General features: G+C 44.0%; 1 protein-coding gene across 6 annotated transcripts in view; it reads right to left on the bottom strand.

Moving 5' to 3' along the window:
- TIAM1 (TIAM Rac1 associated GEF 1) overlaps nucleotides 1-27,395 on the bottom strand; it is a 460,276-nt gene extending 432,881 nt beyond the window's left edge. For 3 of the 6 annotated variants that reach the window (XM_033949519.1, XM_033949524.1, XM_033949528.1), the window contains exons 1-2: nucleotides 26,203-26,530; nucleotides 19,624-19,910 (exon numbers count right to left, since the gene is read on the bottom strand). The gene's annotated coding sequence lies outside the window, so the exon portion shown is untranslated. Of the gene's footprint in view, nucleotides 1-19,623; nucleotides 19,911-26,202; nucleotides 26,531-27,307 lie in introns of those variants that run through there. The other 3 variants (XM_033949521.1, XM_033949526.1, XM_033949522.1) reach the window with 2 other exon arrangements.
- Nucleotides 27,396-27,707: the final 312 nt, after the last annotated feature.

Below are 27,707 nucleotides of genomic sequence, written 5' to 3'. Positions count from 1 at the left end.
TCTCCTCTGAACCGTAAAGAGTAACGGTAACAATCGGGGCTCTTTTTACAAAGGCACGTGCTAGCCGCTACTGCCTCCTTTTAAGCAGGCGGTAATTTTTCGGCTAGCACGCACTAATCCTGTGCGTGCGCTAGCACACCTTTGTAAGAGGAACCCATAATATCTCTTTATTTATATCGTTCCCTACCCCATTCTCCCCAAAGAGCTCAGAACGGGTTACAGGTTGACATACATAATATACAGTTAACGGGATAAAGAACTTGTAGATCTATTCATCTTTACACATAGAAACATAGAAGATGACGGCAGAAAAGGGCTACAGCCCATCAAGTCTGCCCACTCTGCTTACCCACCCCCTGTCTATGCCCTAATGACCCAATTTCCTTATCTTGACCCTCGTAGGGATCCCACATGGGTATCCCATTTATTCTTAATGTCTGGCACGCTGTCTGCCTCGATCACCTGCACTGGAAGCTTGTTCCAATGATCAACCACTCTCTCTGTGAAGAAATACTTTCTGGTGTCGCCATGAAATTTTCTGCCCCTGAGTTTGAGCGGGTGCCTTCTTTGCGCACTTGTTCTCGTATATTTTTACTGCACTATGGAATGAGTTACCATCACATATTAGAGCCTGCACCTCTTATCAGATTTTTTTTTTGTAAATTATTGAAAACTGGACTTTTTAATCTATAGCAGAATGATATTTTGTTTTAAGATCTAATAAATTATCTTCAATATCTATACTTACTGGCTTTATTGTAAACTGAATTGAGCTATAGATAGATAGAGATAATCCAGTATATAAACCTAAAGATTAGATTAGATTAGTAGAATTAATATGTAATGTTGAAACAACTGTTAATGTCCAAGAATTTGTTCTGGAGAGATATATATGTTATTGCTGATGTGGTGCTGCTTATAATAAACATTTTATATTTTGATGTCTTGAGTATTTCTATTTTTGTATGAAGATTAATTTTCCACCCCTACCTCTTTTGCTGTTAAGGTGCTTCTACTTTATAACATATCACAAAGAATATACGGGAAACTTTGGACGTTCTAGAGTTAAATTAAAGTGACACAGAACTCATCTTGTGTGCAGTACACCATCCAGTTCTACCAGCAAATCAAGCAAAATGCTTGCAATTCTCAAATTAAGAGGTTCTTATGGATCCAATAAGGCGCCGGGTTTTGAATCCTGCATCAGGGATCAGCACTTGCCTCTAATATTTAATTAACCACACCAGTTATTCAAATGAGTGTTCACTGAATTTAAGTTTTCATTTTGAAATATACTTAAGATACTGATAAGCCAACAACAGCATGTGCAGAAATCCCAGGTTCATTTTCAGACCCAGCTGCTTACTATCGGCTAAAAGACATGATTTGTCTCACCTCCTCTCTCTTTCCCCCTGCAGTATCCCATTCTGCTGGTGGATGCAGTTAATAAATAGCACATCTCATCTGCTGCAACCTCATCTTATGGCTGTTTCCTTCTGAAGTCATGAAATTGCCAAGCTTGACACAGTTCTGAGTTCAGAAGAAAGCCAGCAAAGAAGGAGGCAACAGAAAAGAAACACGGTTTGCCTAATTCTACTTACAGGCTGGGGGACAATCACAAGGGAGAAAAAAAAAAGGAAGTGAAGCCAAAAGAATGGTAGAAAAGGTGATGGTTCCAGGGGATGGAAGGCAAGAGAAGGAAAGGTGATAATGCCATTGAGGGGGGAAGGGGAAGAGGGAAGGAAGGAGAAAAGAAAGGCAGTGGTGTGCCATGACAAAGCAAACACAATGCCAAGCGTACTGCACTTGGTTTGGACCTACTGGCCTAGAGGATACAGGATTGTTGCAACAAATAAGAAAATGCACTAGAATGAGCTCTGCCCCCCCAATAAATATATTACAACAGATGAAGAGCTCCAACCACTACCACAGGTCTCACAAGCTCATGTTACTACTTGTTTGGGCATTTTAGCCTGAAGATATACTCCTGAAGATTAATGATTTCTCCCAAAACCTGAAACAACATTCACTGGTAACACATCCACTTCAGCAAATCTCATGTTCACAGAGCTTTTGGGAGCAGCTTTGATCCTTCCAGGCAGAGGGCCACAGGAAAAGCGTAGAGAATGGAGAGGTTCATTCACACAACCACAAGAGAGACTTCTCTTGCAGTTAAGCGAGTCTCGCTCTTCTAACTGTAAGAAATCTTACACTAGCTGGGGGGGGGGGTGCCTACAGTCCCACAGACTTCTACTGGCTGAAGCTCAAAAAGCTGTTACAGGTAAGTCACAAGTGAAAGCTATTCACAATGAGTGGTGACGAGGGAGCCAAAAGCTGAAACAAAACATACAAAAAAAAAAAAAAAACCCAAAAAAACACACCACACAAAGCAAGAGGCCAATTGGGAGAAAGCAGGAGAACATGAAAGAGGAACAGGTTTTGATTCAGCTTTGATATATTATATTGCTATTCCACCCTTCGCAACCGGCTTCATGACAATAAAATACATGGTAAGCAATTAATAACACAATTTAAAATAGGAGCCAAAGAAAAAGTAAGAAGAATCAGACAGACATAAACAGGAAGGAGACACAGATGAACAACAAGATAAACAATAGGAAAAGATCAAAGAGCAAAAGAAAAGGAAAAAAACTAGTGATGAAAAAACAGAGACAACAAATTACGGTATGTAGAAACAAGATTAGGGGGGGGGAAAAAGGCAGCTTACTAGAAAAATCAATCACAGTCAAAAATAAATCAATCAATAAAAATTGAACCAGCCTACCTTTGGACAGAAAATACTGACAATGCTTACTGAAAGATATGCAAATATTCTTAAATATATTTACATTTAAATATCTACTGGCTGATCATGGAGCAGCTCTGTGTGTACTCCCACATAGATGGCCTGGATTCAATTGCTAGGACAGGGATTCTGCAAGGCTGAAGATTCTGAAGAGGCAGTACACTCGGGGAGATGCATAAAATTGGGGTGCTGGAGAAAACTTTTTGTGTGTGTGTGTGACCAACGCTCAGCACTAACAGCATGCAAATCAGAGGCACACACTGTTAGTGTTGAGCACTGGACAGTAAAGGGGGCTGGAACATTCCTGGGGCATGCCCACAAGAAGCTCTGCAGTAGGTTCACCTCTTGCGAGCATAGCATATCTAGCGGACCTTATCCGACCCCCCCCCCCCTAATTAAAAAAATCTCCGGTGGTATAAGAGATCCCTCCCACCCATCTTAAAAAAAATTCCTAGATGTCCAGCACACCCCACCCGACCTTTCCTCCCTCCCTCAACTAAAATTTTTTAAAACTCCTTGGTGTTCCGATGGTCCCTCCCAGTGCATTCCAGGATGCACTGGCAGGGAGGGGCACCACCATTTTGAACAGGGTGGGCCATGAGGCAGGAGGGAGTATTTAGGTAACCCTCCTGTTTCCTTCCAAAGGAATGTGGAGGGTTCTTGGTTGACGTGGTTGATGCCAATGATGTGGAGGGTTCGTGGTTGATGCCAATGATGTGGTTCTTGGTTGATGCCAATGATGTGGAGGGTTCTTGGTTGATGCCAATGATGTGGTTCTTGGTTGATGCCAATGATGTGGAGGGTTCTTGGTTGACGTGGTTGATGCCAATGATGACTAGGGGGTTGGGCCTGGCAGGGCCTGGGGCCCACTAAGTCAGGTCGATGGGCCCGCTGGACCACCAGGCAATTGGTCCACTAGGGATTTTTTTGTTTGTTTTAATATTACCATGCTCATTAGCATGAGACTTTCGGTCACTGCTTCCGTCCACAGTAAAGCAGTGGCAGAAAGCCTCTGTGCATTGGATGCATCTAAATATTTCATTTAGACTGGCTAAAACCAGTCTAAATGAAACATTGCAAGCCTGGTAAGTTTTGTGCATCTCCCCCTCAGCCCTGGGGAAAGGGAGTCACAGTGCTCTAGTAGCACCAACTAGTGGCCAGATCCAAGACATTACCACACTGTAGAAAAGAAGCTAAGCTGGAAGAGGATATAAAAAATCCTAGCAGTGTGAGCGAAGGTTCATAATAGCTTAGTACTTGGGGATACTATTATCCTGGAGCTGAATTAAGCCGAACAGCCAAAGGAAAAGCATAAAACTGCTGGATCAAAAAAAACATGTTAACTAGATTTCAGGAAAACTACAAAAGTTAAAATTTAAAAAAAACACGGCTAGGGGACACCCTCTCCCAACTTAGATTTTCAGGATTTCCACAATGAATATGCATATGTTGCCTTCAACTATCTCCACTGCATGCTAATTTACTCCACATGTATTCATTGTGGAAATCCTGAAAATCCAAATGACCAATGGGGTTTTCCAGGACAGATTTGGGAATCTCTGAAGGCCGACAGAGCATCCCTGCTTGTGGCTGATCTTTTCAGCCTCTATCATGCAAACTTTCCTACCTGTTTCCAATATGGTAATCACCCCCACTGCCTTGATACAAGGCATTCTGCCGTTCTCTGCTTCAGCCCTGTGGAATGGGACTTATCCAAGAACATAAGAATAGCCTTACTGGGTCAGACCAATGGTCCATCAAGCCCGGTAGCCCGTTCTCACGGTGGCCAATCCAGGTCACTAGTACCTGGTCAAAACCCAAAGAGTAGCAACATTCCATACAGAATCTCAAAGAATAGCCAGATTCCGGAATCCCAAGGAGTAGCAATATTCCATGCTACCGATACAGGGCAAGCAGTGGCTTCATATTCTACGGTTCATAGACAACGGCGCGAAAGACAAAAGCGTGCGCCAACAATTGAGCGCAGCGCGCGCCGCCGCGCCACTCTAAATTACAGTTTTTAGGGGCTCCGACGGGGGTTTTTGTTGGGGAACCCCCCCCCAGTTTACTTAATAGACATCGCGCCGGCGTTATGGGGGGTTTGGGGGGTTGTAACCCTCCACATTTTACTGTAAACTGAACTTTTTCCCTAAAAACAGGGAAAAAGTGAAGTTTTTAGTAAAATGTGGGGGGTTACAACCCCCCCCCAACGCCCCCACAACGCGGCGCGATGTCTAGTAAGTAAAGTGGGGGGGTTCCCCCCCACGCCCCCCCTTCGGAGCGCTAAAAACAGTAATTTAGAGCGGCGCGCTTTTGACCTGACACCTATTCTACAAGGTGAAACCAATCGCACACAATTGAAAGCCACTTTAAAGACTATTTGTTTATCCTAGTCTTTGGAGAAGTATGAGACACCAGTTGCTGATAGAATATAACGCACTAGCTCACTCTCCTCTTCTCATTCCCATTTCTGTTCTCCCTTTTTAATCTTTTCTGTATCTTTATTGATGTAACTTTTTCTACTTTACTTTGTTTCTACTGGTGACAAAGTATGAAAAGTGTTATATTAAGTCCTCAAATAAAACTAAACCTAAACTTTTTGACAGCCCCATTATTAAATTTTCTATCTTAGCTCGCCTCCTCAAAAGAAGTGGCCACTCAAGCCAGCAAAGAGTGTCAGAGGTGGCGAGATAAGGATTTGCAGAACAGAATCTCTCGGCCAGCCAAGAAGCAGCTCATTCCCTGTCAAACCGGTTTTACAAGATTCATCACAAACATTATTCTTCAAGGGCCCTAGGCATTCTCCATCTAATTGTCATAATAAGCCACAGCTGAATAAAAGCCCATGTGCGATCACAAACACCTTCACAATGAGAAACATTCCAGTGATTACAAAACACACAATACCGTTTGGAAGAGGACCGAGCACTACTCCCCCATCCCCCACACTGTTTGTAAAATATGACGGTGCTCTAACTCTTCTCTTAGGTCCAAAAGAAGCTGTGCAAAAACGAACTTTATTAAACGCTGCAGGTACTGAATATGTAATACAAGATGCTGTAGGCGGAAACCAACAAATGTTACATTTCAGTGGCGTGGGCAGAGGCCCATTTAGACATCACACTGACACACATAAAGCACGCGCACAGCCAACTGCTGACGAGCGAGCACGGTGGAGGAGGATTTTTTTTTAAAAAGGGGGCATGTGGCCATAATCAAATGTGCGTGTACCTTTTATTCCTAATATGTAACAAAAAAAAAAAAAAAAAAAACCCTGAGAAATAAAATACATCAAAAGGACAAAACCAATCCACAGGAACAGTTTCAAAAGCAGGCTCAGGAACTGAAGAACCGGGCAAGCGCTATTGCTTCAAAGAAGGGGGGATTAATTTAGCCAAAAGGAAGTAAGATGAGGAGCCCAAGGGGCGGTAGGTGCAGAGGAGATAAAAAGGGTCCAGACCCGACAGTTCTAAAGCTGAAGACAGCAAAGACTAACTTTTAAGATTCTCTGAACTCCTTGCTGGATCAACATGAAAATTACCCAGAGACAATGCTGTCTATGTGCTTGCATATAAGCCCCTAGTTTAAAATAAAGTACCTGTATACACTTCCCCCTCCGAATCCACAGTTTCAGCATCTGCGGATTCAGTTATTCTCAATTTTTTTTTTTTTTGGGGGGGGAAGCTTCGTTTCGGACCTTCCCCGCCTCCCTCCCGCCTTCCCCCCCAGCATCCCAGCCTTACCTGGTGGTCTAGCAGGCTTTCGGGGCAGGAGCAATCTTCCTACGCTCCTACCCCATGCATATCGCCAACAGGAAATGGCTGCTGTGAGCTCCCGTCATAGTCTCGAGAGACTACGGGAGCTCAATGCCGCCATTTCCTATTGGCGATCTGCACGGGGCAGGAGCGTAGGAAGATCGCTCCTGCCCCAAAAGCCCGCTAGATCACCAGGTAAGGCCGGCACAGGCTGCACAGTCCAGAGAGGAACAATCTTCACTCTGCCCGGCCCGACACCTAAGCAGGGAAAGAGGAGACCGAAGCACCCGCACTGGCCCCTGCAAACACGCAAGACGCACGGAAGGAGGCGATCGGAGGGGGAGACCACCAGGTAAGGTCCGGGGGTGGGTCAGAGCTGGCACAAAGTTATTTGCGATTTTTCACACTTCGCGGTCCAGCTCTGCCCCTAACCCCCGCAAATACCGAGGGAGAGGTGTATATGTAAACCGCTTTGAATATGTAACAAAAAAAAAGTGGTATGCGAGTCCCATTCTTTTTAAATGTAGTATCTGAAGAAAGGACTATCTATGAGCTTGATAACACAGGTATAGAATTTTATTTGATTAATTTCATATGGGACTATGATCAAAAGTCTACCGCATACAAGTTGCCAAACAGCTCATTAACATGCAAAAATAAAAATAAAAAAAAGTGGAGAAAAAGAGACCTCGGAAAAAGATTTTTGCTCCTTATTTTCTGTACATCAAGTCCTGCAATGGAGCTAAAACGGTGATTGGTCTCTCAAACAGGCTGAATATTTGGTTTGCCTACATCTTCCTATGGAGTGGATATCAGCAATAGAATTTTCTTTCCGCCTGTGGTTGACCATCCCCGGCAACTATGAGGATAAGTACCTGACTGCATATTCACTATTATTGAAGAAAGTGAGAAGAGTTGATATATTAATGTACTGAAAATAAGGAGCAAATATCTTTTTCCGAGGTCTCTTTTTCTCCACTTTTTTTTTTTTTTTTAGCTTTGCATGTTAATGAGATGTTTGGCAACTTGTATGCAGTGGACTTTTGATCACAGTTGTCCTGAACTATTATATAGTACTCCCCCGATATTCACGGGGGTTCCGTTCCAGGAACCCCTGCGAATCTTGAAAAACCGCAAATACGGTTTTTTGTGGGGGAGACTGGAGAGGGCAGCAGGAGAGGCAGGAGAGCTGGCGAGTGAAGGAAATCACTCGCTGTATGCGCCAACCGCCTCGTCCTGCACTAAAGTCGGGCCTTACCAATCAAGAGCTGCATTGACACGCAGCTCCTGATTGGTAAGGCCCGACTTTAGTGCAGGAAGAGGCGGTTGGAGCATACAGCGAGTGATTTCCTTCACTCGCCGGAGCTCCGGCTGCTCCCTCCTGCTGTCCTCTCCTGGTTGGCGGTTCGCGGTCAGAAAATACCGCAAATGAATGGGACCGCCAACCGCAAATTCTCGGGGAAGCACTGTATTGTTATTTGTATTACTGAATATTTATAGTAGGGTGTTTGTTTTTTTTGTTTTGGGTTATTACTAATAAGGAGTTACCACAACCTGGAAATGTTCAGTTTTGAACAGGCCCACTATGGCTGCCAGAACTCTGAATTAGAGAATGACATAGGGACAAATTTTTCCCCATCCCCGCAGGAACTCATTTTCCCGTCCTGTCCCCGCGAGTTCTTTTCCTGTCCCTGCCCCATTCCTGCAAGCTCCATCCTCATCTGCACAAACCTCAAACACTTTAAAATCATAAGTGTTCGAGGCTCGTGCAGTTAAGGCAGAGCTTACATGAATGGGGCAGGGAGAGCGACAAAACTCACGGGGAAATTGAATTCCTGATTGTAAAACCACTTACATAATCTTGATAGGCAGTATATAAAAACCTAATAAACTTGAAACTTGATGTCATGCTCTACTCTGAATCCTCTCAGTTAGCTTCTAAGCTCTTCAATATTTTCATGGCTCCACTGTTGATGAAACACTGTGACAAAATGATGGCTGTAGCCAAAAGGATGCTAGGCTGTATAGAGAGGGGCGTAACCAGCAGAAGATAGGAGGCACTGAAGTCTTTGGTGAGACCCCACTTGGGAATATTGTGTTCAGTTTTAGAGGCCGTATCTAGCTAAGGATGTAAAAAGATGAAACAGTTTAGGGGAAGGTGATGAAAATAGTCTGGGGCTTGTGCCAAAAGCCGTACAAGAAGAGACTGAAATACCTGAATATGCAGACTCAAGTTTCAAGTTTATTACGGCTTGATATACAGCTTATTGTACAGCCTAAGCATTTTACATAAAATCATAACTTAAAAATATACTTATAAAGGGAAGTTAACACAGACTCTTTAAAATAATAGGGGAAACTTCATAGGAGACAAAAGTAAAACAGTGAGGGTTACATCTATATATACAAAATCAGATGTATGTTCCAGCATAACTCCGAAACGCATGGACAGATTTCAACCAAACTTGGTATACATATCAATTACTATCTGGGGAAAAAATACTGTGGGGGTGAGAAGGGGGCGACATGTAAAGAATCATTGAACAAGACAGATATTGCTTTGACCAATTGTGTGAAGCTTGGGGAATGATGTCACACTGTGCTATGCTGTCATTGATGTAACAATGCCTCCAAGGGAACGTAAGAGTCCAGCAGCGTGAGGCCAGACTACAGGATATGAAATAGAGAGAATAACTCTGAAACGCGTGGAGACATTTCAACCAAACTTGGTATACATTATCACTTACTATCTGGGGAAAAATACTGTGGGGGTGAGGAGGGGGGTGTCTTCACTAAAGAACAAGGAAGCAGAAGAGATACAGGAACTAACACTGACCTTCAGATATTTACACGCAGCGCCATAGAGAGGGCCATTCTTGCTTCTGAAATTGGGATATCCGGGCAACACCGGGTGATCAGCTAGTCATTTCATAAAATAAAATTAAAAAATGGGTGGGGAAAGGGAAAAACATAAGGGAGTACAGGTAGGCTTAAAGTAAGCGGATATCAAAATCTAAAACTATAGAGGATATAAGCACATAAGCATTGCCTCTGCCGAGTCAGACCATAGGTCCATCATGCCCAGCAGTCCGCTCCCGCGGCGGCCCCCCAGGTCAATGACCTGTAGTGATCTATTACTCTACTACTCTATTACTTTACAGCCTTTTGTACTGTATAGTAACCCTCTAGTTGTACCCCTGGATCCCCTTTCCCCTCAGGAATTCGTCCAATCCCCTTTTGAACCCCAAAGTCGTACTCTGCTCTACCACCTCCTCTGGAAGCGCATTCCTCTCAAGATCCCCGACTGCATCGGACTTCCGAAGCAGATGGGGATTCGTGAGAGGAGCCGCTCGCTGCCATGTCTTCAGTGTCGTACCAAGGGGGGGTGCGGTCCACCCCGGTTGTGCATCCGCCCTAAGGCTGCAGTCGGAGAGGAAGTTCGGGCCAGCCAATCGCTGCCTGGCTGGGCAGAACTTCCTCTCCGACGGCAGAACTGACGTCAGGGGATTGCTGGTCGGCACGGTGGGAAGCAGAGAGAGCTTGGGGCAGCCGCGGCGGTGACTTTGGGGCCTGTTTCCCACGATGGTTGCGGCGGTGGCTTTGGGGCCTGTTTCCCCCGATGGTGGCAGCAGTAGCTTTGTGGAGGGTAGAGAGAAAGAAAGGGGGCAGGCAGGGAGACAGAAGGGAAACAGAAAAAAAGAAAGGGGGCATCAAAAGAGAAAAAAGAAAGAAAGGGCAGGGAGAGAGGAAGAAAAAGTTGGGTGAGGGAATGAAGTCTGGAGGAGAGGAAGCATACAGGCTGAAAAAAGAGAAGAAAGATTGGATGCACAGTCAGAAGATGAAAGTGCAATCAGAGACTCATGAAATCACCAAACAAGGTAGGAAAAATGATTTTATTTTAAATTTAGTGATCAAAATGTGTTTGAATTTATATATGCTGTCTATATTTTGCACTATGGCCCCATTTTACTAAACCGCAATAGTGTTTTTTAGCGCAGGGAGCCTATGAGAGTCGAGAGCAGCGCTGGGCATTTAGCGCAGTTCCCTGCGCTAAAAACTGCTATTGTGGTTTAATAAAAAGGAAGGGGGGTATATTTGTCTATTTTTGTATGGTTGTTACTGAGGTGACAATGCATAGAATCATCTGCCTTGACCTCTTTGAAAAAAACCCAGAATAGGAATGATAATTAACATTTTCTCAATGTATAGTGTGCTTTGTGTTTTTTAATTTTATTGTTGGTAGATCATTTTGACTTGGTCATTTTAAAGTAGCTCGCAAGCCCAAAACGTTTGGGCATCCCTGAGCTAGAGCGTTGAAGCTGTGTATTTCTATTTTATCCCCCCTTTTACAAAACTGTGGAGCGTTTTTTAGCACCACCCGTGGTGGTAGCAGCGCTGATGCTCAGAATTCTATGAGCGTCAGAGCTGTTACCACCGTGGCTAAAATCCACACTACAGTTTTGTAAAAGGGGGAGGGGTTAGTTTGTGATGACATATTCCATACTAGGCGAAGGTGTTTTCTGTGTTCTGTGTGTTCGAAAGACATAGTTTTCTGTTAGGATTGACGGTGTAGGATTGATCTGTGCTGGTCTGGCTTGTTTAGTTTTACAATGGGTGTATTGATGTACTGCTCACTGCAATATGTAAGATGCTGCCTTTTCCTAGGTACTCATGTGTGACGTGTGGCTTGTTACTAAAAATCATGTTTTTCGTACAGATGGGGGGGTGCCAAAAAATGATGGGCCCCGGGTGTTACATATGCTAGGTACGCCACTGTATGTAAAGATGCCAGAAAGCTGGCGAATTAAAAACTTTAAGTAAATTGTTATTCTTCTAAGTTTTGAGTATTTAACTCTCCCACAATCTCATGGGCACTCATTTCAAGTTTATTGAGATTTTGATTTAAACGCAATATGAAATATTTTTAATGCGTATAACAAAAATAAATTTGGGGAAATAAATTAAACCATTTGAACAATAAACATACAAACATATCCATAGATGATTAAAAATACATAAGGAGTACAAGGATAAACTACATTTGTTTAAAAATGCGTCCTCCGTGCATGCTCATAAATTTGTGGAGTATGTAACTTGTCGCTCATGCATATTTTTTTTGCACACACCTCATCAATCCTTAGAGGGAACATTAGTCTGGACTTTGGCCATGGGTTCACCAGGGAATCCGGCCCTGCACTTCCAGTCTCGTATCGAGAAGCCGAGGCAATTTCTTGTTGCATGCCGTTGCTATCAAATTGAACGTCAGATGCCCCCAATCTCTGACAATGTTTTGGAACACCCACGGGGCCAATGACCACTCTCCTGGGTCCAAATGTCTGTCTGCTGAGCTAGTCTGCTTGCACACTGTCTACTCCGGCTACATGTGCCGCCATGATGGCCAGCAGGTACTTTTTTGCCCAAGTGAACAGTAGTTTCACCTCTAGTTAGAGCAATGTGCTTCTGGTGCCTCCCTGCCGGTTGACATAGGCCACTGCTGCGACATTATCTGAGAATGCTCTTATGGCTCTGCCTTTCAGCACTGACTGTAGGTTTTGCAAAGCCAGGAGGACCACTCTCAGTTGCCTGTTTATTGACCACTTCTGCTGGGTGGTGAATTTTCCTTGCACCGGGTGACCACTGCAGTGCACCCCCCCCCCCCAGTCGAACAGGCCACCATCTGTTGGCAGTGTGACCCAGGAAATGATCTGAAGTGGAATCCCTTTTGCTAGAGACTGTGGGTAGAGCCACCAGCTCATGCTGCTGTGGGTTGCTTCCATCCTGGGTAGAGGGGACTGTAGGAGAGTCCCTCTGGGGAGAGTAATGAGGCAACAGCACATCCTGAAGTGAACCCATATGCATCCTTGCCTAAGACACTACTTCTTTGGCAGCCACCATTGAGCCCAGTACCTTTGACCACACTGTGGGCACTGGCTGCAACAGGAGGTTCATAATTTGCCCCCAAAGCTTCTGTCCGCATACCTCTGGTAGAAAAACCCGGCCTTCCGCCATGTTGAAAAGACCTCCCCGGTATTCCAAAGACTGACTGGGGACTAATGTACTCCTTTTGTAAAAGTTTACAATCCAGTCCAAACAACTGCAAAGTTTGCATAATATTACAACACTTTATTTTTATTTCACAATGCCTCCAGTTCTATGTGGATAACAAAAGAAGAACTGCACAAACACAGTGAGCTACAAAATCATAATCAATATAACAAAACAGATCAACTAGCCATCATTATTTCCCAAGAAATTCTTGAAACAAATAAGGCTTCAGCGACTTTCTAAAAAGAAAATAAGGAACGCAATATTCTCAGCTAGTGGCCTGATAAGAAAGTAATCTCCCATGATGTCTTGTAAACATAGCTTTTGGGCTAGGGAAATGTACAAAAAGACCAAAATTATACTGTGAATGTACAGGAGTAAAAAAATAAAATGATCCATTAGATAAATTGGTAGCAAACCACACAACACTTTGTAGCAAAAACAACAGAGTTTAAAAATAACCCCTGCTTTCACTGGAAACCAGTGACATTCGTGATGGTAAGGCCACTGCTCTTTCGCCCTCTTCTCGAGAGGGGCTCTGATGAACCAGTCATCTAGATAAGGATGAACCAGCCAGACCACCCTGCGGAGATGATCTGCTACCACCACTATCACCTTGGTGAACGGCCGTTGCCAGCACAAATTGATAACGATTCTCCAACAAGTGAAATCTCAGGAACTTTCTGTGTGCTGGGAAAATTGGGCTGTGGAGATAAAACCTCCGTCAAATCCAGGGCGGCCAGAAACTCTCCCGGCTGGACCGCTGCAATGACAGATCTCACCATTGCCATCTGGAAGCAAGGAACCCTCAGGGCCACATTGGAATGTTTGAGATCTAGAATGGGTCTCCAGTCTTCGGAATCTTTCTTGGACATGACAAAGTATATCGATTATCTGCCTGAGCCTGAATGTTCTTCCGTAATTGGTTCTATAGCTTGAATACCCAGCAATCTATTTAAAGTTGCCTGGACTTTGACCACTTGATCTGGTCAGCATGTTGGAGAATCCACGAACCTGTCAGACAGAGGGTATGCAAACCCTAGCTTGTAACCTTCTCTAACAATATCCAAGACCCAAAGATCCGTCATCATGCTTTTCCAGGCCTCCAGAGCTTACAATATCATTAAAACAGACAAACGGGACAAATAAGGGTTAGGGAATTTCTCAAAGAGGGAATGATAAAACAGACATGGACCCATCGCAGGCCTCTCCCCGGGCTTACCTTAAGCCCTGCTGGTCCAGGGGTGAGCCAGGGCAAGAGCGATCCTCCTATACTCCTGCCCAGTGCATTCTCACTATTGAAAATGGCTGACGCAAGTTCCCACAGTAACCCTGCAAGACTGCTGCAAGTTTGGTTTATATTCGAGTCAACCTTTTTTCACCCTTTCTGGGGGGAAAAAGTTACCTTGGTGTATATTTGGATGGGTTTATATTTGAGTATATATGGTACTATAATAGCTTAAGGACAAAGATATCCATTTTCATGCTAGTTATGTTACAAGTTACAACACACATATACTGCATGAACCATGCAGAAGTCATTGTATGCAAGATCATTTGACAACACTGTTCTGAATACACTTCTCCCTCCGTATTCGCGGTTTCAGCATTCGTGGTTTCAATTATTCACAGTTTTTAGTTTGCTTGCTCCTCCCCCCCAAATTACATCAGCTTGCATAGAGAAATTGCTGATTCCAAGCATTTACAGAGAAAATCGCTGATTCCCAGCACTTTCTTCACCGTGTTTTGCCTCTCCTTCAGGAACAGACCAGGTCTCCCACCATGTTATTCGTGGTTTCACTACATTCGCAATGGTTTTTAATAGAAAACAGCGAATAACATATGAAAAAGTTATTCGCGGTTTTTCTGTATTTGCGGTTCTGTTAATCCCCTATCACAGCGAATACGGAGGGAAAAGTGTACAGCTATTCTACAGAATTCTTTGAACTTAAAAAAAAACAAACACTAACATATTCTTTGTTTTACTAGGATAACTTTAACTCTATCTGTTTGGGCAAAACACAATACTTCTAAAGCATAGAGAACAATTTTTTTTTTAAATACCAAACACTGCTTTCACCTTCTAAGGTACTTGTAACACTTTATTAGAGAAAATGAAGTGTGTGTATCTTTCTTAATAATATAAACTACAAGTAGAACTATAATTGAAGTCTGTACCTGTAACATAGTCCACATGAAACCTGAACAGAACAGGACAAACCAATATACAGTATGCTTAAAGTCAAATTAATCAAACATACTTTCCTTTCTTTGATTTCCATAATTGTGGACTAAATATTAGCTAAATATTTCAAAATACATCTGTTTGTATAATTATTTGATTTTCCTTACGAATGTTTCTGATCTGTTTCAAGTTGTGTATGCTTGATTTAAAATTGAAAAGGTTATAAATTTAAAAAAATTACTGTATTTTTCACTCCATAAGACGCACCTGACCATAAGACGCACCCTAGATTTAGAGGAGGAAAACAAGAAAAAAAACATTCTGAACCAAATTCTCCCTGCCAGGCTCTGCACCCTGTCCCCCCCTTCCTGCCAGGCTCTGTACCCTGTCCCCCTTCTGGTAGTCTAGTGGTAGGCAGGGACAGGGTACAGGGCAGGCAAGCCTAGTAACAGGCAGGGCCCCCCCACCCCAAGGCAAGCAAGCAGGCAGGCAGGGCCCCCCAAAGTGCATAATCTTTCTTCTCTTCTTCACTATCCATGTGTACCATTTCTTCCCCTTCCATTAAGTATCACATCTCTGTATCTTTATTCCTCCCCTTTCCAGCATTATTCCATGTCCCTATGCTTTCTCCTCCTTCAGCATTTCTTTGCTCTGTCTATTTCCCTCCCCTGGTTGCCCTGGTTCTTATGCTGGGATTGTCATTTACTTCCTCCTGTACTCCTCATTCCCACCTCCCACCCTGAGGCAGGCAGGATCCCCCATACCCCCCTCCGACCTCTCCCCCATACCTTTAGTTCCTCTGGTGCAGCTTGACAGGCCCATTCCTCCATGTCCCGCCCGAATGCGAAGGGAGTCGGAGAAGCAGTGGTGGAGGCAGTTGAGGCCTGGATGTGCCGCCCAGCGCTGCCATGGGTGATAGGAGGGAGGAAAACGGGAAGCCGGAACCAGCCACCGCTGCTGCTATTTCCATAGCCACTCACTCTTTTCAGGGCTGCGCCGCCATGCTGGGACTCCCAGCGGCTTCCAGATCAGATGTCTGCTGCTCGCGCCTGGCCCGCAGGGAGTGTGTTGGAAGCAGGACTCGCTGTCTCCAGCTGCCTCTCCAGCAGCAGAGTGGTGCGCAAGGCTGCCTGCCTAGTCAGCTGACGTGGCTGCCTCCTCTTCCCTTCTGTAGCGGCCTGCTCTGGTCCCGCGCCACTTCCTGCGAGAACAGAAGCAGTGCGGGACTAGGCAGGCAGCCTTGTGCGCCGCTCTGCCGCTACAGAAGGGAAGAGGAGGTAGCTGCGTTAGCCGACCAGGCAGGCAGCCTTGCGCACTGCTCTGAGGCAGCCGCGTCCAGCGAGGGAGGGCACCAACATTAAAAAAAGGTGGGTGGGGGTGGTGGTTTGGGTATTTTCTCCATAAGACGCACCCTTATTTCCACCAAATTATTTGGGGGAAAAAAGTACATCTTATGGAGCGAAAAATACGGTAATCAGCGATACATTTATTTTGCATTTTGCAGTCTACCTATTAAGGTTCTGCATTAAGTCTAGCTGCAAATATGAATTGATTCTGTTGTTCATATACTTCATGTATGTAACATGCAAAAAAGACATGACAGACAAATGTCTTACTTGCAGTTCAAAACTTAAATTTAGGATCGCTGAGGAATGAATGTGTCTTTCATGTAGAGGGCCAGAAGGCATTGGAAAACATTTACCCCTCTCCCCTCATAGGAACTCTATGAGTGTCGGGAGCAGTGCAGAGCATTCAGCGTGCCGGCCTGCACTAAAAATTTTCCACGGTTTTGCAAAAGGGGGAAAGGAGGGGGTTAAAGAGCTTCTGTTTCAGTAGTGCTTTGGAAGAGAACAGCAGCATCTAGTCAATCTAGAGAATAAATGCTAAAGAGGACTGTCTGGGACATGTACAGAACACCCTCCCCCCTCCCCACAGTTCTATTTTGTTCATCATAAAATAGAAAATTATATATAGTTTGTTCCATTGTTTACTTCATCAGGCTTTATTATGGTTATGATATACTTTTGGAACCTAAGTTTACTTCAATAAACACTGATTTAAAAAAAATACTGAAGAGGACTGAACACATATGCCCCATATAATATCACACAAATTCTGTGTTCCCTTATAGCAATATATTTTTGAGCCATATATTATCACATCTGCCAGACAGCAATCAGCCTGACCTGGACAAAATTACAGGCACTGACACATTGGGGGAAAAAAACAAAACGTAAAGGCAAAGGTAGTCCTCAGTACATAAGAACCAAGTCACAAACGACCTAGGGGCTGCCCACTCCTGTGAAGATGTGTTGGTATTTATTAATGTTCTCTCATTTCCCCCCTCCCCACCACTTTTACAAAACGGTGAAAGTGGTTTTTAGCGCCAGCTGGCACGCTGAATGCTGTGCGCTGCTCCAACACTCATAGGAACTCTATGAGCATCCGAGCAGTGCACAGCATTCAGCGCACCAGCTGGACTAAAAAACGCTTTTGCAGTTTTATAAAAGTGGGGGTTAAATTGATGCAACTCAAAAAATAAAGAACTTCTATTTTCTTTATTGTAGGTCCTAAACTACGGACTAGGCTACCCTCAGATTTACGAATGCTAGGATCCTTAAATCATTTTAAAGAAACAACCGAGGACTTATTTATCTCAAGCTGCCTTTTCAGATGCAGCAGTTAATTAAAGTTAACTAGCTGATCACCCGGCATTGCCCGGATTTAAATTCCCTTAGGGTTTGGGTTACATTCACTTGAGGATTAACATCACACAAATCTTGAGTTTTCACTTTCTTTTTAGACCTCACCACACCACAGCTGCAGTTCCTTATATACTGTTAAATGACTGTGTGACATCATTCCCGAAGCTTTACACAATTGGTCAAAGCAGCTCCATCTATGTATATAAAATTGGATGTATCTGTGTGTGTGTGTGACCCCCATTCCCACCACCACAGTATTTTTTCCCCAGATATTAGTAAGTGATATGTATACCAAGTTTGGTTGAAATATCTCCATGCGTTTCAGAGTTATGCTGGAACATACATACATACATACATACACACACACACATGCACAGATACACCTGCTTTTATATATATAGATGATCATTGGAACTAAGGGAACTACACTTCCCCCCTTCAAATCTGCGGTTTCAGCATCCGCGGATTCGGTGGTTCGCAAACAAAAAAAAAAACATTTTAATTTTTCAGGCTATTTTAAGCCCTACCTGGTGGTATAGCGAGTTTTCGGGGCAGGAGTGATCTTCCACGCTCCTGCCCTGTGCAGATCACTCATAGGAAATGGCTGCCTTGAGCTCCCGTAGTCTCTCGAGACTATGACGGGAGCTCAAGGCAGCCATTTCCTATGAGTGATCTGCACAGGGCAGAAGCATGGGAAGATCGCTCCTGTCCCAAAAACCCACTAGACCACCAGGTAAGGCTTAAGGGGAGGGGGGGGGGCTTAGGGGCAGAACCAGCCCAAATATTATTCATGATTTTTTTAATATTCATGGGCCGGCTCTGCCCTTAACCCCTGTGGATACGGAGGGAGAAGTGTACTCTAACATTGTTATATTAAGCTTAAGTTAATGACGGGACCATGGATTTCAGGCTGGTTGTCTTCTTGCAGGTTGCCTTTTTAAGTAATTTCTTATCACAGATTTGTATGTTTTGATTGTACATCACCTAGAATGTTAGATGGTGCAGTATAGAAAAGTAATTTATTTATTTAAATATTTAAGAGAAGATACTCTTAAATAAATAAACCTTTCTTTTCTTATTTGTCAACTGTGCTCACCAGCAACAAAGTTCCAAAAAAAAGTAATGGGAGTTGATTTTATTCAGCAAGAACATTTTAATAATCTGATAGGCTGGAGTAAGCTTAGATGGCAACTTCAGCAGCTGGAACCTAGGACAATACCAGGTGGCCTTTAGTCTATGTCCCAGAAATATCAAACAAAAGTTAATTTAATCATGTCTTTTTAATGAGAATACCTAATAGGCAGACTGGATGAACCGTTCAGGTCTTTATCTGCCGTCATTTACTATGTTACGGCTTGCACTGCCCTCACTGCATATAGAATAAACAATAATAATAAAAAAAACAACGGGGGGAAAAAACCCAGCACGAGATGCAGAGGATGAGTTCCAGACTGCAGAAGGGGATGTAGTTTTGGAGATGGGATTACACGGCTAAAATGCTATGTAGCACCGAGATTTACCCTGCTGCACAAAATCATCCATGTCCACAGAGGTGCCAAAAAAAAAAAAAAGAGACAGCCATCAAAATGCATTTAGAACACGCAAGCCCACACTAGGAGCCATGACCCGGCTGTTGCTTCTTACCCAACCAAGCCTGACTGAAGGGAATAATGGCTGCATTATGTGCACCTAATCATCATCTCAGCACCTACACGGAGTAAGAAGTTATTTAAACTCGTATATGGCTTAATACTGATATTTCCCCAGCGTTTATGGATGTGTGCAGCCACAAATTACTTAGCTTTTACATCATGCCCATCAAATGTGAAAGCTAAATATGGTTAAGAATCAAGCTTTTAAATCAATGAAGACAGATGTTATCATTTGGCAGAATTTGTAGAGAAGAGATTATGGAACACCGAGACCATGGCAACAATGCAATACCGTAATAATGCACCACTGTTCTATGAAACAACAATGCTTCTCTGAAACACTCATATACTGTAGATCTTATCTACATTCAAGCACTAGACTCCTGTATTAAATCTTTATCCAGAAAAGATAAAGGCCAAACTAGGCTTAGTTTGCTCATGCATTCTTTATCGGTTACAAAATGTCGACACTCACCTTATAACCCGGGGAAACTTATCTTGGAAGAACCTCATGAGACTGAGTCCCGTAACTGAAGACAATCCAAAATGTAATGCAGCCTACCAGAATCCTAGGAGATCCTCCAGAGAGTGTTGAGAAGGGAAAGGGAGCATCTCCTAGGAGAGTCACTGGATATAGGAAAGGGAATCAGCCCACATCTTAAGAGACTGCCTGAGACGGCAAAAGGGAGGAGATGCAGAAGACCGAGGTCATAATACAAAGGACGGTAGTAGAAGCGTGGCTGGAACAGTAGACCATCAGAACTGTAAGGAAAAAAAACAAGTGGAGCTGAAGCACTTGGGCACTATTTTAACTGATCCACTAATAAACTGTCTCCTATTTACTGCGTCTGCTTCCATGTCTCCCATATAAATCAAACTACATTGAATGTAAAATTGAAACTTGAAACTTGAAATTTTAATCCTGGTGAGCTTAAAGGGGCTCTGATTAGATATAGTAAATGCTACAGACAAAATTTCTTCCAAGTTTTTATTAGACTGATGAATCGCTTATCTACCCCTTCTTTTACTAAGGTGCGCTATGCTTTTTAGCGCGCGGTAAATATTAACGTGCACTAAACACTAATACGTGCATATTATCCTATGGACATGTTCAGAGGAAAGACATATATGGAAAGAACGATAGGGCATCTAAAAAGAACAAAAAGAAGAAGAGGAAAAAAGAAAAGAGTGGGAAGAAGTACAGGAGAAGAAGGATAAAAGAGGATCCAAGAAATAGCTAAGAAGAAGAAGAAGAAAAAAAACCCCAACAAATTTTTAGATTGAATCAGGTTGGGCAGACTAGATGGACCATTTGGGTCTTTATCTGCCGTCATCTACTATGTTACTATTTGGACTTAGAGGACCAGTTGCCTATTTGTTTCTTGGGACTGTCAGAACTGTGATAGACTTTTATGTACGCAACTGAGCTTATTCTACGCACATAGATACATGCACATGTCCATAAAATTGGAAGGTTATTTAATTTAACGACTGGCTGTTAATTGGAGTTAACATCCAATTATTTGTTATAATTGGCACCAATTAGCAATTATACATGTAGCCACCCTAAGCTGCTGTTCTGTAAGTTGGGTGCTCAAATTCTAATGCAATTTCAAGTGTTGGGGGGGGGGGGAGGTAGAGCTGGGAGGGGCATGGGCAGGTCAGGAAGTTAGGCAAGCACGTTACAATCATTTTTGTGCCTCACTTCCTACCATTAGGTGTGCATCAAAATATAATTTGACCAATACATAAATTATCACAGTGATACCAAAGTTGTTCTTCATAATCATTCATGACAAAAGGACTCTCAGAAGCAGCATTCAGTTACGCGTGTAAATTCAGACTTGTGTGCTCAAGTGCCTATATTTCAGCAGCCTTTCTGAGAATTTACCTCCAATCACACTTGGGATATATACAGAGGGCAGTGATTAGAAAATGTTTGGGAAAGTTGGGTAAAAGATATTGGGGGTGGGGGGGTACAAACACTTATGTGATCAGAGTTGAAAATAAACAGTACTTACTAGTGCTGCCCGATTCACGATTTGAATCGGTTCACTGATTCACTTCGGGTGAATCGATTCGAATTGATTTAAATTTTTTAAAAAATCGGCTTCCCGATTCGGACCCTCTCCCTTCTCCCCCTAAAGCAGGAGCAGCAGCGCTGCTCTTGCTGGTTGGCCGCAGCCGTACCTGTTTTAGAGGGCGAGGAGGGAGGGTCAGTCGGGAAGTGCTGCTGTCCAGCTTCCCTCCTGGCCTCCCTGAAGGACTGCCCTTCCCCTCCCCGGGAAGGCCTCCATGTTCCCCCTGGCCTCCCCGAACCGTTTACCTTATAGCTTCAGCCTGCAGCTGAAGATCGCGGTTACAGCATCTTTGGAGTGCTTTGAGCTGTTTCCTCTGCTGCGGTCCCGCCCCTCCTCTGATGTCAGAGGCAGGATCGCGGCGGAGGAAACAGCTTAAAGCACTTTGCAAAGACGCTGTAACCGTGATCTTCGCTGCATGCTGAAGCTATAAGGTAAACGTTGCAGGGAGGCCAGGGGGAACATGAAGGCCTTCCCGGGGGGGGGTGCGCAGTCTTTAGGGGGGGAAGTCCTTCGGTGAGGCAGTCTTTTGGGGGGGCAGTCCTTCAGGGGGTGGGACAAGCTTGGGGGGTGCAGGCTTTCAAAGGGGGACAGGCCTTTAAGGGGGAACAGGCCTTTAAGGGAGGGTGCAGACCTTCAAGGGGGGGACAGGCCTTCAAAGGGGGGGACAGGCCAGGGATGGTGGCATAGGCCTTCAGGGGGGACAGGCAGGCCTTCGGGGGGGCAGTCCTTCAGAGGGGGGGGAAATTCCTTCAGGGGATGGGACAGGCCTTGGGGGGTGCAGGCCTTTAAGGGGGGGAACAGGCCTTTAAGGGGGAATGTAGACCTTTAATGGGGGGGACAGGCCAGGGATGGTGGCATAGGCCTTCAGGGGGGACAGACAGGCCTTCAGGGATGGGGGAGGGGAGCCTTGGTGTAGAAGTACATGGAGGGAGGGAAGGGGGGTTCAAAGAGACATGCATATGCCGGACTTTGGGGGGGAAGAAATAATGGGTCTAAAAATAGAGGAGAGGGAGAGAGATGATGGACAATGGGATTTAGGGAGGGAAGGAACAGAAAGGGAGAGAAGTTGGACACAAGGGATGGTGTGGAGGGGGGATATAGATACTGTATAGGAGGGTAGTTGGGAAAAGAAAAGGAGAGATGGTGGACCCTGGGGTGGTGGGGAAGGAGGGAGAGATGCTGGATGAAAGGGTAGTTAAGAAAAGGTGGATCTGGGGAGGGAGACAAAAAAAAGGAAAGATGCCATACCTCCGGGGGAGGGAAGGGAAATGGAAGGGGAGGACAGAGATGGCAGATGGATAGTTAGAACGGAGAAAGAAAGAAGGAGACCCTGACAAGCAAGTTATCAGAAGACAACCAGAGCCTGGGACCAACAAGATTTGAATGACCAGACAACAAAGGTAGAAAAACTAATTTTATTTTCTGTTTTGTGATTACAATATGTCAGATTTGAAATTTGTATCCTGCCAGAGCTGGTGTTAGACCGCCAACGTGAGCTAGGATTTAACAGAGAGAGGAAAAGTCTTTTTTGTTTACAACACAGCACCAGTGTGGTTAGGAGAAGGCAAAGGGGGTGAAGAAGCCATATTTCTAAACCCGGAGCTTCTATAAAAGATTAACCACTTATACATCCTAAGGCAGCTTTTTTGAAGCGAAACGCTGGCCATCGTCGATGTGTGGTATCTAGGTTCCTGCTACAGTGAATATTGCTCCAGCGGGATTAATTAAACATTTGTTATTTTAGTGTTCCTTGGTCTCCCAAGATATTGTGGGCAATTTGAGAATTATATTTTATTGCACTGCAGAAGGCTTATGCTTAGTGTAAAATTACCCGAGGAGGTTTTTCATGCCAGTGATTACATCCACCCCGACTAAGCCTCCTATTTATCTGCAACCTTATCTAGTTGGTTGGAGGGAGGAGGGGATATGAGGCTTTTTCCTACCTCGAGGTAATTTTTCACAGCTACTGCCTTTAAGGTCGATGCTTGTTAATCTCCACTTGCCCCAATCTTGGGAATTCAAGGCACATTTTTGGATAGTTCTGTAGGTTTTACATGGTTCTTGTGTCTACTGTGCTGCAAACTTTTTGAGAGTGTGGTTTTGATATGACCATGTTTCTATAACCATAAAGCTCTATGACCTCACAATGCAAGTGTTAAGAGCCTTAGCCTATAATCATAAAGTTATTTGACCTCACAATGCAGGTGTAAAGAGCCTTAGCCTATAGCAGAGGTAGGCAATTCCGGTCCTCGAGAGCCGGAGCCAGGTCAGGTTTTCAGGATATCCACAATAAATATGCATGAGATAGATTTGCATCTCAAGGAGGCAGTGCATGCAAATCCATCTCATACATATTCATTGTGGATATCCTGAAAACCTGACCCAGCTTTGGCTCTCGAGGACCGGAATTGCCTATCTCTGGCCTATAGGAAAAGGAGGAGATAGTGGATGCGGTGGATGGGCTATTTGGTCTATATCTGCCATCATGTTTCTATGGAGAAGAGAGGCTGGGAGTTGGAGTGGGTAGGGCGTGGTGGCTACAAGGAGGCAGTGCAGAAGAGAGAAAGTTGAAAGAATAGAGTGCATATACTAGGGAAGAAATGCAACAGCCATGTGTCCCCCCCCCCCCCAAAAAAAAAAAAAAGATTATGGAGGGGGAGAAGGAGGAGGAGTGTGTGGCGCAGTGGTTGAAGCTACAGCCTCAGCACCCTGGGGTTGTGGGTTCAAACCCCGCGCTGCTCCTTGTGACCCTGGGCAAGTCACTTAATCCTCCATAGCCCCAGGTACGTTAGATAGATTGTGAGCCCACTGGGACAGATAGGGAAAATGCTTGAGTACCTGATTGTAGAACCGCTTAGATAACCTTGATTAGGCGGTATATAAAATCCTAATAAAACTTTAAAAACTTAAGTAAATGAGGGAATTTTTGAATCCTTGATCATTTACTGGCAATAGTACATATCAAAACTAACTTGCCAATGGAGAACTGTTCCGCAGAGTGTTAAATCCTGTACTGCTGAGAGCTGAGAAATATCTTATGTAGACAGTGAAAACCAGGCAGACTGGGCAAAACAACTGGTCTTGAGGGGGCAATTTTATTAAGCTTTTATTGCACATAAAGCCCATTTCACAAGCAGAAAAAGGACATTTATAAAACCACACAGCTGCTTATGCATGGAAAACACGTATCTGCTCTTATGCGATGTGTGTAGGTATTTCCTTAGGGCGTAGTTTTGGAACAAAAATGATGCTCTTATGATATAAAAGGCATGCAGTAAGCAAGCACATAACTTCTTCATAGCAGGTGTAGATTTGTGCATGAAATTTGCCTGTCACTGGGAGAACATCTGGGATCCTGGTTTATAAAAGCGCGTAGCCATCTATATTGCCTTGATAAAACAGGTGCCTAAAGAACTTCTGACATAAGTTATAATTTTTTCCTATACTTGATATCAACAATTTATTATTTCTATAGCGCTACCAGGTGCACCCAGCGCTGCACATTCCTCATTGTTACTACAATTACGTTCATATAGCAAGAAATTTTTAAGTGCAAAACAAACTACTCCCATGTTTCCGAAAACATTTCGTGCAAGGGAGCAGTAGCTAGATTATTTAAAAGAATCTTACAGAGTATGGAGGTGCAGGTAGGGTTACCATATGGCTCCCGAAAAAAGAGGATGGATTGAGACATCTGGATTTTACTTCCATTGAAAGCAATGGAAGTAAAGAAGATAGACTGAGACATCTGGGTTTTACTTCCATTGCTTTCAATAGAAGTAAAACCCAGATGTCTCAATCTGTCCTCCTTTTTCAGGAGCCATATGGTAACCCTAGGTGCAGGGCCTATCTACGGTAGTAGCTCAATGGCAGTGTTGAGTGCTGCCATAGGGAATACTGACGTGCAAAACCTAGGTCCGGCTTCTACTTCTCATCCAGCAAGGATGGAGATGCAGGGTAAACAGCCCCTGGGCATTGGGAGCAGAAGGGCAGCTAGTTCACAACAGTGATGAGTACTGCCCAGTTCAGGGTACATGAGTACTGAGCTGAGATGCAACTGTGGCCTGGCACCCATGGCCAAGGTTCATCAGAACATTAGTTAGACTAGGTTAGGAGTTATAAAAAAAAACGGGAAACACTATAGTGCAATAAAGGCTAGTTATGGCTGAGATAAAAGCCCAAAGAAGAAAATGATCAGACCACCTCCTAAACAAGAACAAAAGAGCAGGATGGAAACACAGCTAATCTTATATGAGATCCCTGAAAGTGAAAAGAGAAATACTGTATCTTACCTGCAGCACACCATCAGCAAGTAACCTCACAACATTTTAGGAAACAGCTCAAGTGTATGAGGGCAATCCATTAGATTTACTGGAGACAGTTTAAGGGTGTAAAAGAAAGATTCCATATTTCAGGACATTCCTGAAAATGAGGTGATGAGTTTTAAATGGGATATGAGGGAAAATGTTAAGATAAAGAGCGCAGTTAAAATATTAAACGGGATCCTCTAAGAACAAGAGGCAGACAGAGGCCATGTCTTAGGAGATTCTCTGAAAACAGGAGGATGAAGCTTGTGCTTCAGGCTATCTGAGAATGAGATGGGTTGGGGATTCACATCTCAGCCAGTCCTCCAAGTCTACTTGAGAGAAAGCATCTTAAGCCTCCCAAGAATACATGAATGCAAAACGAGGGGTGCCCCTTCACAAATCAGAAGATACTTTAGACGTCCAAAGCATAAATGACCCCTGTCTTCCTGATCTCCAAGAGTGCAAAGGTCTAAGAACATCTCTGGAACATGGTAGGAGGAACTAACCTACATCAGGAGATTCTCTGAGAAAACAAGGGAAATCATCAAGCATATGAAGCAAAATCCATCACATCGATTAGATTCTCCAAGAGTTCAAGAGAAAACACAGACAATAGGACAAAACAATTGGCATAAGGAGGAAGGTAATTATAATAAACATAATTACTTTTAGGAGCGGCTTCCCATGCATCCCGCTGTCTCTCCTGGAATTCCTCCTTCTATTCGATGTCTCTGATTTTTTTTGCCTTTGTCTGTCTGTATTTGATAATTGTCCAGTCATTGTTTCCCTTTTCGCACATACCTGTCTTCACTCATGCCTCCCATAATATTTCTCTTTCCTCGTGCCTGTCTTTTTCCTTTCACATACTCTCCCTCCCTTTCTCTCTCGCTCCTTTGCTTATCTAGCCTCAGCGATACTTCCCCTCTTTCTTTATCTCCAGCTCTTGTTTCTTATCTCTCTGTTTTTTCCTCTCTCTCGCTCTCTCATCTTTGGCTCGAACTCTCCCTGTGCAGCGCGCACTTCGCCCGCAGTAAGCAAAAGCCGACGCTCAGCCAATAGAGCGGCGCCGTCCTGTGACGACAAAGCGCAGCTCAGCACCATGGACACCGGCACCCTCATTGGTTACCTTCGCAGTCAGGCCTGCGAGCTCGCGCCCATCAGGCAGCTCACCTGGAGCTGGGCGGCTCCAGGCTTCAGGTTGGAAGGTTATTGGATGCCGCCGCCGTCGTGCGGGCGCGCGGGAGCTGCACGGCGGGGGCTGGTCTTTCTTTGAATGCACAGAGCTCGTGGACATGGGTGTTGCGGTCTGCTGCGTTCCTGGTGCAGAACTAATTGCAAAATGAATTTGTTTGGTTATTGGAACGGCACTGCATCTGGTTCCACCCCCCCATCCTCTCCAGTTTAGTCCAGTAAAGTGCTGGATATATATTTATACGACTGAGTTTGTTTGACTGCAATGTTTACAAACGTACCAAATATATTTTTGCGTTACCGAGCCAGAAAGCTGTCTGCTTGATTGGTATCAATCTAAGAGATCGTGCTGAAGAGCTCTGTGCTTTGCAGCTGGGAAAGGCATCGATCCGATCAGAGCCCTAGATTTCTATGACACGAAGGCTCTGCAGATCCCATTGTTGAACAAATTATATTTGCAGAAACTGCCTATAGAATCAGAATGGGAGGCAAGTCATAGTGTGAACACTGAATGGTAAATCATCACAAAAATAAAACCGACAAATTTTTAAAAATTTGTCTTTGTCAAACCCTTTCTGACCTTTTTGATCGTCCAGAGGAGAAAAATCCATACAGTCCCGGAAGAAATAATCCAGTTGCAAGAATGTCAGCTGTCCAAAATAAAATATCTATATGCAATCAGAAAAATATTTAAGCTGGGGGACTGATGCAGAAAACTCAATGGCAGTGCTGCACATAACCAAGAAACTGTTATCCCGGAAGTAACGGAGGTTAGATTAAAATCTAAGATCCTTTCCCATTTCCGCTTCCTTGGAGGGCAGGTGTGATGATGCAGATAAACAGCTGGTTAGTATGGGGGCGTGTGTGTATTAATGTAAAATCATGAACCCTGTCTCTGAATAATTTATATCTACATGTTAGAGTTACAAATAAACCACAGTATAATAGTCAATAGTAGCTACAAATTATGAAAAATATGC

This window comes from Geotrypetes seraphini, chromosome 6 (genome assembly GCF_902459505.1).
Source record: "Geotrypetes seraphini chromosome 6, aGeoSer1.1, whole genome shotgun sequence".
NCBI lineage: Eukaryota > Metazoa > Chordata > Amphibia > Gymnophiona > Dermophiidae > Geotrypetes > Geotrypetes seraphini.
The sequence above is the reverse complement of the archived record's forward strand: the minus strand, read 5'-3'. Positions and strand labels throughout refer to the sequence as shown.